This window comes from Coregonus lavaretus (assembly GCF_964263955.1).
Source record: "Coregonus lavaretus genome assembly, contig: HAP1_SCAFFOLD_228, whole genome shotgun sequence".
Classification (NCBI taxonomy): Eukaryota; Metazoa; Chordata; class Actinopteri; order Salmoniformes; family Salmonidae; genus Coregonus; species Coregonus lavaretus.
Genome location: NW_028164795.1, coordinates 593,346 through 604,715, shown reverse-complemented (window position 1 = coordinate 604,715; position 11,370 = coordinate 593,346). Strand labels below are relative to the sequence as shown.

Below are 11,370 nucleotides of genomic sequence, written 5' to 3'. Positions count from 1 at the left end.
CCAGGTGAAATGGACTGTTAGATCTGAGTGTTTTACTGTCATTCTCTATACTATAATAACACCATATCTTTAATTTCCCTACACACTTTACAATAATCCCTTGGAAGATTCTTACCTTGTAGCCTGAATTCACAAACAGAACATGTCAAATCATTGAGATATTTTCCGTTGTGCTGAGAGAGCACCTTCCTGATGACAAGTGGCTCTGTATCTATGTTCTAGGTACAGTTGATCTTTGGATGCAATAATATCTGGTCAAAGTCTAGTGACTCAATCCCATAGTATAGCATAAACATAACAGTAGTTTAACCTTTGGCCAGTAAAGGCCATGGCATACTATACTATGTAGAATCATTATGATGGATCCAGTTTCAACATATCTCTAACATTGAAGTATACAATAAGGTCCCAAATTATTAAATTAAATGATTTGATACTAATACAATTGCTCAGAGAAAGAGATTGTTTAACAAGTAATACTTTTTTTCTCAAAAAGGTAGCGGTCAAAATTGACACCCCCGTTCAATACCTCCCTTGCGAGAACACATTGGGAGTGATATTAGACCATTCCTACATACATAATCCTTCCAAATGACCAACTACAGGAAGGTAAAGGTACAACTAAACACTGGTAGGATCTCTCTCTCTCTCTCTCTCTCTCTCTCTCTCTCTCTCTCTCTCTCTCTCTCTCTCTCTCTCTCTCTCTCTCTCTCTCTCTCTCTCTCTCTCTCTCTCTCTCGCTCTCTCTCTCTCTCTCTCTCTCTCTCTCTCTCTCTCTCTCTCCCCCCATTACAGCCAGATAAGAGATTATATATCCTCAAACCTTAGACTCATGTCCATCCACATGTTGGCTTAAACCTAACCCTAGCTTCAACCCAACTCTATCCCTAACCCTAGCTTCAACCCAACTCAATCCCTAACCCTAGCTTCAACCCAACCCTATCCCTAACCCTAACCCAACCCTAGCTCCAAGCAATAGCACTGTGGCAAGGACTTATGCCAAGTTGTTTGGATGAATTGTGATCTGCATGATTTTTTAACAAGCAACCACTCTACTACAAAGTTAATATTAAATGTGAATAAAACAACTTGTTCCTTACTTTTTATCTTGTTTTTAGAAACCACTTTTCAGACCTTGTTTTTCCATTACCACATTTAAATGTACCCCTTGATTTCTGTTGAAATATTTAGTGTTTGTGTGTGTATCTTGTTGCCACGTTTCCAGCAGAAGGGATCCAGGTGGGTGTCTGAAGTTCAATTGATCCTGATTGTTTACAGGTTTGATGCCAGGAACAACTAGTGAAGATATCGACACACAAGAGCTTTCATTGGTTCTATGGTTGGTTCAACTACATATGTATTCTGTACCTCATTATAGATTCATCTGTGGTTGGTTCAGCTAGATATGTATGCTGTACCTCATTATAGATCCATCTGTGGTTGGTTCAACTAGATATGTATTCTGTACCTCATTATAGATCTATCTGTGGTTGGTTCAACTAGATACAGTGGGGAAAAAAAGTATTTAGTCAGCCACCAATTGTGCAAGTTCTCCCACTTAAAAAGATGAGAGAGGCCTGTAATTTTCATCATAGGTACACGTCAACTATGACAGACAAATTGAGATTTTTTTTCTCCAAAAAATCACATTGTAGGATTTTTAATGAATTTATTTGCAAATTATGGTGGAAAATAAGTATTTGGTCAATAACAAAAGTTTCTCAATTCTTTGTTATATACCCTTTGTTGGCAATGACACAGGTCAAATATTTTCTCTAAGTCTTCACAAGGTTTTCACACACTGTTGCTGGTATTTTTGCCCATTCCTCCATGCAGATCTCCTCTAGAGCAGTGATGTTTTGGGGCTGTCGCTGGGCAACACAGACTTTCAACTCCCTCCAAAGATTTTCTATGGGGTTGAGATCTGGAGACTGGCTAGGCCACTCCAGGACCTTGAAATGCTTCTTACGAAGCCACTCCTTCGTTGCCCGGGCGGTGTGTTTGGGATCATTGTCATGCTGAAAGACCCAGCCACGTTTCATCTTCAATGCCCTTGCTGATGGAAGGAGGTTTTCACTGAAAATCTCACGATACATGGCCCCATTCATTCTTTCCTTTACACGGATCAGTCGTCCTGGTCCCTTTGCAGAAAAACAGCCCCAGAGCATGATGTTTCCACCCCCATGCTTCACAGTAGGTATGGTGTTCTTTGGATGCAACTCAGCATTCTTTGTCCTCCAAACACGACAAGTTGAGTTTTTACCAAAAAGTTATATTTTGGTTTCATCTGACCATATGACATTCTCCCAATCCTCTTTTGGATCATCCAAATGCACTCTAGCAAACTTCAGACGGGCTTGGACATGTACTGGCTTAAGCAGGGAGACACGTCTGGCACTGCAGGATTTGAGTCCCTGGCGGCGTAGTATGTTACTGATGGTAGGCTTTGTTACTTTGGTCCCAGCTCTCTGCAGGTCATTCACTAGGTCCCCCCATGTGGTTCTGGGATTTTTGCTCACAGTTCTTGTGATCATTTTGACCCAACGGGGTGAGATCTTGCGTGGAGCCCCAGATCGAGGGAGATTATCAGTGGTATTGTATGTCTTCCATTTCCTAATAATTGCTCCCACAGTTGATTTCTTCAAACCAAGCTGCTTACCTATTGCAGATTCAGTCTTCCCAGCCTGGTGCAGGTCTACAATTTAGTTTCTGGTGTCCTTTCACAGCTCTTTGGTCTTGGCCATAGTGGAGTTTGGAGTGTGACTGTTAGAGGTTGTGGACAGGTGTCTTTTATACTGATAACAAGTTCAAACAGGTGCCATTAATACAGGTAACGAGTGGAGGACAGAGGAGCCTCTTAAAGAAGAAGTTACAGGTCTGTGAGAGCCAGAAATCTTGCTTGTTTGTAGGTGACCAAATACTTATTTTCCACCATAATTTGCAAATAAATTCATTAAAAAGTCTGTCATAGTTGACGTGTACTTATGATGAAAATTACAGGCCTCTCTCATCTTTTTAAGTGGGAGAACTTGCACAATTGGTGGCTGACTAAATACTTTTTTCCCCCACTGTATGTATTCTGTACCTCATTATAGATCCATCTGTGGTCGGTTCAGCTAGATATGTATTGTGTACCTCATTATAGATCCATCTGTGGTTGGTTCAGCTAGATATGTATTATGTATCTCTATATAGACCAGGGGCGGTGTGTTCATTAGGGCGATATGGGCGACGCACTGCCAAACGGGAAAAGGAAGGGATTTTTTTTCTAATCAATTATATCACGGCAACAGTAGTTATCAGTGTTCTAATCTAGACGTCTGATCTGCCACTAAATGTCCAATCAGGCTAAAGTCGTGCTTCAAATGCCCCCTCCCCCCCCCCCCCTTTTGGGGCGATTTCAGTCAGGTTGAAAATCGCCCAGAAGTCTCTCATAGACTCCCATGTAAAATCTATTTTTTTCAAATATCAGAGCTTTCAATACAATCTCTATGGGTTTCTGAGGGCTTGCACTTACGCGCTTTCGTCATACGTAACATAACCATGAACGTAACTAAGAAAAGAGCGGGTAGCAGCGTCAATCAATTCACGTACTACTATCAAGATGGCTATAGCGTTCAGTGCAACTCGATTGTCTCTTTGAAATAAGTTACTTTTTGTCGGCGAACAAATCAAGATAAATTGGCAATGAAACAATTAGGACCTCCCAGACCAAATTTAATAATTCAACAGGTTTCTACTAAAGGCGGAAAGTCCTACACCCGAGGATTTTCCAAAAATTGGTACGAACGAAAAACCTGAATAGCAGGCTGCGATGTAGCTAATGCAGTCTTCTGCTACCCCCTGCTTACTCTTTCACCCTGAAGGCGGCACGGCAGACAGCACCGCTTGGACAGCGACTGGTGTGTAACGGACATGCACCATCTTTCAGGAAAGATTAAGAAACATGAGCTGTCAAAGACCCACATGGATAGCTGTTTGAGATTGTCTGCTTTGGGGAGAGTGAACATTGCCACTCAACTGGATGAGGGATACAGGCTAGCTGTCCGCCGCCACAACAATGAGGTTAGTGTTGATAATCACAAGTTTACTGGAGAACTGAAACTGACAAGGCTGACAAGATAGGACCCTTTTGTCCATTGTTATTGGATAGGAACAGAACTTATAACCAGCTCCTGACCTAAATAGATCTTAGCACAACATTTTACTCAACATATCATATTCCATATTCACTATAACAAATATATTTACTATGACATTAGCAAGAACCGCCACATCCTCAGCCGGCTAATCCAGTGTGTGAAGTTTTGCGGAGTGTTTGAGTTAGCTTTGCGAGGCAAAGATGAAACTGAGGGCTCCACCAACCCTGGTAAGCCAACACTTTTGAGATCAGTCAATAAATGCTTCTGGTATTGACTTATATGCTGCCCCTGTCTTCATGTTGTTGCTGGACATATCTTTTTTAAAATGTGTGTAGGTCACCTAAATCATCAGAAAAATTGCCCCCCCTGAGAATTTTTTCAGGAGCCGCCACTGATATAGACCCATCTGTGGTTGGTTCAGCTAGATATGTATTCTGTACCTCATTATAGATCCATCTGTGGTTGGTTCAGCTAGATATGTATTATGTATCTCTATATAGACCCATCTGTGGTTGGTTCAGCTAGATATGTATTCTGTACCTCATTATAGATCCATCTGTGGTTGGTTCAGCTAGATATGTATTATGTATCTCTATATAGACCCATCTGTGGTTGGTTCAGCTAGATATGTATTCTGTACCTCATTATAGATCCATCTGTGGTTGGTTCAACTAGATATGTGTTCTGTACCTCATTATAGATCCATCTGTGGTTGGTTCAACTAGATATGTATTATGTACCTCATTATATATCCATCTGTGGTTGGTTCAGCTAGATATGTATTCTGTACCTCATTATAGATCCATCTGTTGTGGGTTCAGCTAGATATGTATTCTGTATCTCTATATAGACCCATCTGTGGTTGGTTCAACTAGATATGTATTATGTACCTCATTATAGATCCATCTGTCAGCATTGTAAACAATGTCAAGTCTAGAGTGGAATGTCACACACACGGTTTGTGATACCACAACTGTCTCACAACAGTTCCTCTGCATTACAGCCCCACCCTGTGGTTAACATCAGTATTGCAGCTGTGTCAATCAGGCCAGTTTGGAGTGGATGAATTAAATAGTCTTTCAAGGGTTTTTATTTATCTAAACATTATTTTTGTTGTTTTTTGCCGCAAAATTGTATTTGTACAGAAAGGGCACACGTAGAAGACACACGTAACTAGTATTGTTAAAATAATTTAATAACACAACACTAACAACCAGGCTATACAGTAGAAGAACGGCTGAGACAAAACACCATTTTAATTTCAGAATCCTAGTAAACAATACAGTAGCTGTATTTGGTGTATCACAAAAACATTTACATTTACATTACATTTACGTCATTTAGCAGACGCTCTTATCCAGAGCGACTTACAAAATGGTGCATTCACCTTATAGCCAGTGGGATAACCACTTTACAATATGTTTTTTTTTTTTTTACAGTAATGCTCATTCGTTCATTAACACAATTATAATTTGTTGGATCCTAAACATATCTCCATGTTCCTTCATCAAGAAAACTGTTGTTGTTTATGAATTAACTTTGTCTGAAGGAGATGACTAGCCTGATGGCCAGTCTGTTCTTGCTTTCTTGCCAACTCTTTACGGAATTGTCATGTTTGACTTGACAATGACAAGCTAGGCGTTGACACTACACTATAGTAAAGCAAAATAAACATTTAAAAGGTTTTTTAAATGTTGGCTTTTTTCCTAAACGCTGATATCACAGCTTTATCTCTTTGGCACAGATGAGAAAGTATGAAAACAACAAGCGCTCTAACAATGAACTGAGCTCAACAAAGCAACTCAACCCCACTATGTACTAAAGGTGCTTTAACAATGAACTGAGCTCAACAAAGCAACTCAACCCCACTATGTACTAAAGGTGCTCTAACAATGAACTGAGCTCAACAAAGCAACTCAACCCCACTATGTACTAAAGGTGCTTTAACAATGAACTGAGCTCAACAAAGCAACTCAACCCCACTATGTACTAAAGGTGCTCTAACAATGAACTGAGCTCAACAAAGCAACTCAACCCCACTATGTACTAAAGGTGCTTTAACAATGAACTGAGCTCAACAAAGCAACTCAACCCCACTATGTACTAAAGGTGCTCTAACAATGAACTGAGCTCAACAAAGCAACTCAACCCCACTATGTACTAAAGGTATGTAGAACTGTAATGAACATTAAACAGCAAACACTATGTACATCTTTACACTGGAACATGGATTGTCTGTTCTTCTCTGTAGTTTACTAACGCATGGGTATGTATAATGTTTACCTGGGTTCAAATAGGATTTGTTTTCTTACAAATGTCTTAGCTGGGCTTGATTCAGATCTGTTTAAACCAACTCTTAGTTTCCTGATTCAGATCTGTTTAAACCAACTCTTAGTTTCCTGATTCAGATCTGTTGAAACCAACTCTTAGTTTCCTGATTCAGATCTGTTGAAACCAACTCTTAGTTTCCTGATTCAGATCTGTTTAAACCAACTCTTAGTTTCCTGATTCAGATCTGTGTGGTTCAAACCAACTCTTAGTTTCCTGATTCAGATCTGTTTAAACCAACTCTTAGTTTCATGATTCATATCTGTTTAAACCAACTCTTAGTTTCCTGATTCAGATCTGTTGAAACCAACTCTTAGTTTCCTGATTCAGATCTGTTGAAACCATCTCTTAGTTTCCTGATTCAGATCTGTGTGGTTCAAACCAACTCTTAGTTTCCTGATTCAGATCTGTTTAAACCAACTCTTAGTTTCCTGATTCAGATCTGTTTAAACCAACTCTTAGTTTCCTGATTCAGATCTGTTTAAACCAACTCTTAGTGTCCTGATTCAGATCTGTTGAAACCAACTCTTAGTTTCCTGATTCAGATCTGTTGAAACCAACTCTTAGTTTCCTGATTCAGATCTGTTTAAACCAACTCTTAGTTTCCTGATTCAGATCTGTTTAAACCAACTCTTAGTGTCCTGACTCAGATCTGTTTAAACCAACTCTTAGTGTCCTGGTTCAGATCTGTTTAAACCAACTCTTAGTTTCCTGATTCAGAACTGTTTAAACCAACTCTTCTCACTCATTGTCATGCCCTGTATATCTAAAGGAGTTGGATAAAGCACACACAGATCTGGGACCAGACTAATGTATCCGTGGGTTGCCAGTTAGACTGTTTGTCTGGTCTCTGGTCTGTGGTCAGCAGTGGTGGCTGGAGGCATGGAGGACAGGCTCATAATAATGTCTGGAATAAAATGAATGGAATGGTATCAAACGCATCAAACACATACGTACAATTCCATTCACTTCATTCCAGTCCTTATTATGAGCCCTTCATCCTCCCCTCACCAGCCTCCTCTGGTGGTCAGTGGGCACAGCATGGTTGGGCTCAATTCCATTTAAATTTCAATAAATTCAGAAGGTAAACCTCATTAAGAAGCATTGAAGAGAATTGTAACGTTAGTGTACTTCCTGAATTGACTCCAACCCTGGGGCAAAGTGCTGTGTTCTGCTGGTGATGGTGGTGTGAGGCCTTAACCTCAGCCTCCCTCCCTCTCTCATTCCCTCTTCCTCAGTACCATGTAGATGAGACCACTGACCAGACACAGAGGGAAGGACACCCAGGCCAGGATGTAGGCAAAGCCCAACGCAGCATCCACCTCCCCATCCGGACACATCACCGTGTAGATTATAGCTCCACACATCACAAACAGACCTGGAGAGAGGGGGAGGAAGAGAGAGGAAGGGGGAGGAAAGGAGAGAGAGACAGAGAGACAGAGAGAGAGAGACAGAGAAGAGAGAGAGAAGAGAGAGAGACAGAGACAGAAAGAGAGAGGACAGAAAGAGAGAGGACAGAGAGAGGAGAGAGAGACGAGAGACAGAGACAGAGAGACAGAGACAGAAAGAGAGACAGAGAGACACAGAGAGAGACACAAGTGCCTTGAGTGCCTGTTTGGTAAAATATATATTAAAATATATCCGGCCCTGTTGTGACCATTCTGAGAAATCATATGAAACTTCTCTGAATAATACTAGACACCTTAATAATGCAGAATATATGACTTATGTGTTGTTAAGTACAACTTTAACATCTCTAGAGCCTGTGAAGTATCAACTTTTTTCTCTCACTATTGTGTTAATGCTGCAACAAAATCATTGAGTTACACAGCTACTTTAGCTGTACTTTAGCTACAGCTTTTAAATGTTTGTTCTAAAACAGCATTCAACATGAGGCAGACAGCTCTTACTTTTCTCCAGTGTGTCAGCAAGCTCCTTCTGGTTCATTTTCCTCAGGACGTGCAGTGTGATCTTCAGAGCCCCCTCTCTGGCACTGCTCTCCTGCTTCTCGTCTTCAGCATCCACCACTTCCTTATCCTGCTTCTGACTCTCAAAGCCTTCTGGGAGTTCTGGACTAAGAATGCTCTTGAACATCTTCAGCTCGTTCTTCACAAATGTCATAATATTCTCTTCAAGCAACTGAAATAAATCAAGTAAATCAGTTAAGCAAGAGACTAAATGCTTTCTCATTAACACATGAATGAATGATTGACAGATCAACTTTACTTGAGGTAAACAAAAACAAATGTACATAACAGGACCACATACACTGAATATGGAGGCCAGGTCTGTTTGATGACTCTGGGAAGACTGACCACTGAACATCTCTGACTCTGATCTCTCCTGTTGGTTTCTGTGGACAAAACATCCAAGGATTGCACACACACAAAAACACACACTAAAATGAGGGAATTTTTTGTTTGTTTTAGGACTTATGTCATGCAATAAAATGCAAATTAATTACTTAAAAATCATACAATGTGATTTTCTGGATTTTTGTTTTAGATTCCGTCTCTCACAGTTGAAGTGTACCTGTGATAAAAATTACAGACCTCTACATGCTTTGTAAGTAGGAAAACCTGCAAAATTGGCAGTGTATCAAATACTTGTTCTCCCCACTGTATATACTGTATTCTAGTCAAGGCGTTGTTTTTTCCTGATATTTCTTAATTTCTTCTTTTTATTTTGGGGATCTGTGGGTATTGTTTTTCAAATATGTGTATGTGACCAATACAATTTGATTGATTTTTGGTATAAAACATTTACCTTTAACATTTTAGTAATTTAGCAGTTGCTCTTATCCAGGGCCCGGCTTCCGCTGTCACTTTATACACAGAAGATCTCCACTAAGCATAGAATTACATGATGTATCCGTATCTCTGTGACTTCCAATAACTTCAGAACAAAGCTGACTACAAATACATAGTTGCCAATGTCTTCGCAATCAATACAAAGAAGTGATTTATACAAGTATACTTCAAATGAAAACTGAGATGACTGCATTAAAATATAAACATTAGGTTATAGGCCTATTTCAATCATATTGAAGTACATTTCATGTTCAATTAATTGAGTTCTATTTTGCTACTTGTAGGCTACTGTCTGTAATTTGTCTCAATATACCCTACATGGTCAAAGGTATGTGGACACCCCTTCAAATTAGTGGATTTGGCTATTTCAGCCACACCTGTTGCTGACAGGTGTATAAAATCGAACAGACAGCCATGCAATCTCCATTGAAACATTGGAAGTAGAATGGCCTTCCTAAAAAGCAAAGTGACTTTCAATGTGGCACCATCATAGGATGCCACCTTTCCAACAAGTCAGTTCGTCAAATTTCTAAGACATCACATTTCTGCCCTGCTAGAGCTGCCCCGGTCAACTGTGTGCTGTTATTGTGAAGTGAAAATGTCTAGGAGCAACCGTAAAGTGGTAGGCTACACAAGCTCACAGAACTGGAGTGCCGAGTGCTGAAGTGTGTAAAACCGTCTGTCCTCGGTTGCAACTGTCATGGAAATTCAACACAAGGACACTCAAAGTCAATCTTAAATGAATCATTCTTTATTGTCAGCAAGCTGGAGAGGTCACAGTCAAACTTAGATGCATAAAGTGCCGGTCTGAAGTGATGGTCCTTTCATAATGCCTTATACGGCTACACAAAAACCTACATAAACATGATTCATACGATTGGTTCCTGCATGTGACTGGCACCATCTCCTATCTTAACTTATAGAACATATTCTGGGCATTCTGCCAGATGGTCTTAAGGAAGGGGTCATGACATCCCCCCCCCCCCCCCCCCCCCCCCCAACCTTATATCTTTACCCAGTACAGGCAGGAACCAATGATTGTTTATGACAGAGTGGACAATATGAACATTTTCAAGGCTGTCCCTCCAGACTATACATTTTTCCTCCACATTCCCCCCTCTTATCACTTCTATGATAATAATTGTTCAAATGTAATGCGTATGACTTAAATCAAAGGAGGCTCTATCAAAATACATTACATCATTTCAGTCATGATAATACTATCATCATAATAAATCATAATAAAGGTTATCCTTCTATTAACAGGAGCTAATCTAATTTAATTCATAATCAGCATCATAAAGCTCAAATCTACAATAAGGTTATACTTTTATCAACGGGAGTGGATCTATCAAAAATAAACACACATACACAAGGGATCTGTAGATTCAGAGGTGAATAAATCTCTCAAGGTTTAACCATTGTTTCCATAGTTACTTACCACAATCGGGCTGTATTAACATATGTTCTGCACTTACGTATCACGGCAACTGATACATTGATACATTCACCTCTGAATATAAATAATGTACTTACATTCAGTAATCTTGCTCTGATTTGTCATCCTAAGGGTCCCAGAGATAAAATGTAACATAGTTTTGTTTGATAAAATCAATTTTTATATTGAAATGTAGGAACTGGGTTCTACAGTTTGAACCCCTACTGTCTCTGGCTCCACACCCACCCCTCCCGGCCATCTAGATGTGTGAAAGTTAGTGTATAAGCTAATGTTCCATCATTTATGACATTCCTGGGAGTGTGTAAACTTAGATTTTGTATTACCATATATTTTTTGTATGTTCTCTATAGTTATGTACTTGAAAATGTATCAATTGACCAATTCGGCACATTTGGGCAGACTTGATACAAAATAGTCCAGTATTGCAATGCTTCACTGGATCAATCTGAAACTTTGCACAAACACTGCTGCCATCTAGCGGCCAAAATCTAAACTGCGCCTAAACTGCAATATTATATTGTTGCCTTTCTCTCGCATTTCAAAGTTGATGGAACAAAAAAAAAGAAAACACATGACAGCTGCTGAGATCTTATTAGCCCTGGAGACACTGATAGCCTTATAGCATGTTAAT

General features: G+C 39.8%; 1 long non-coding RNA gene across 1 annotated transcript in view; it reads right to left on the bottom strand.

The window, feature by feature from the left end:
• LOC311116629 overlaps positions 1-11,370 on the bottom strand; it is a 100,714-nt gene that overhangs the window by 27,808 nt on the left and 61,536 nt on the right. The window lies entirely within an intron of this gene.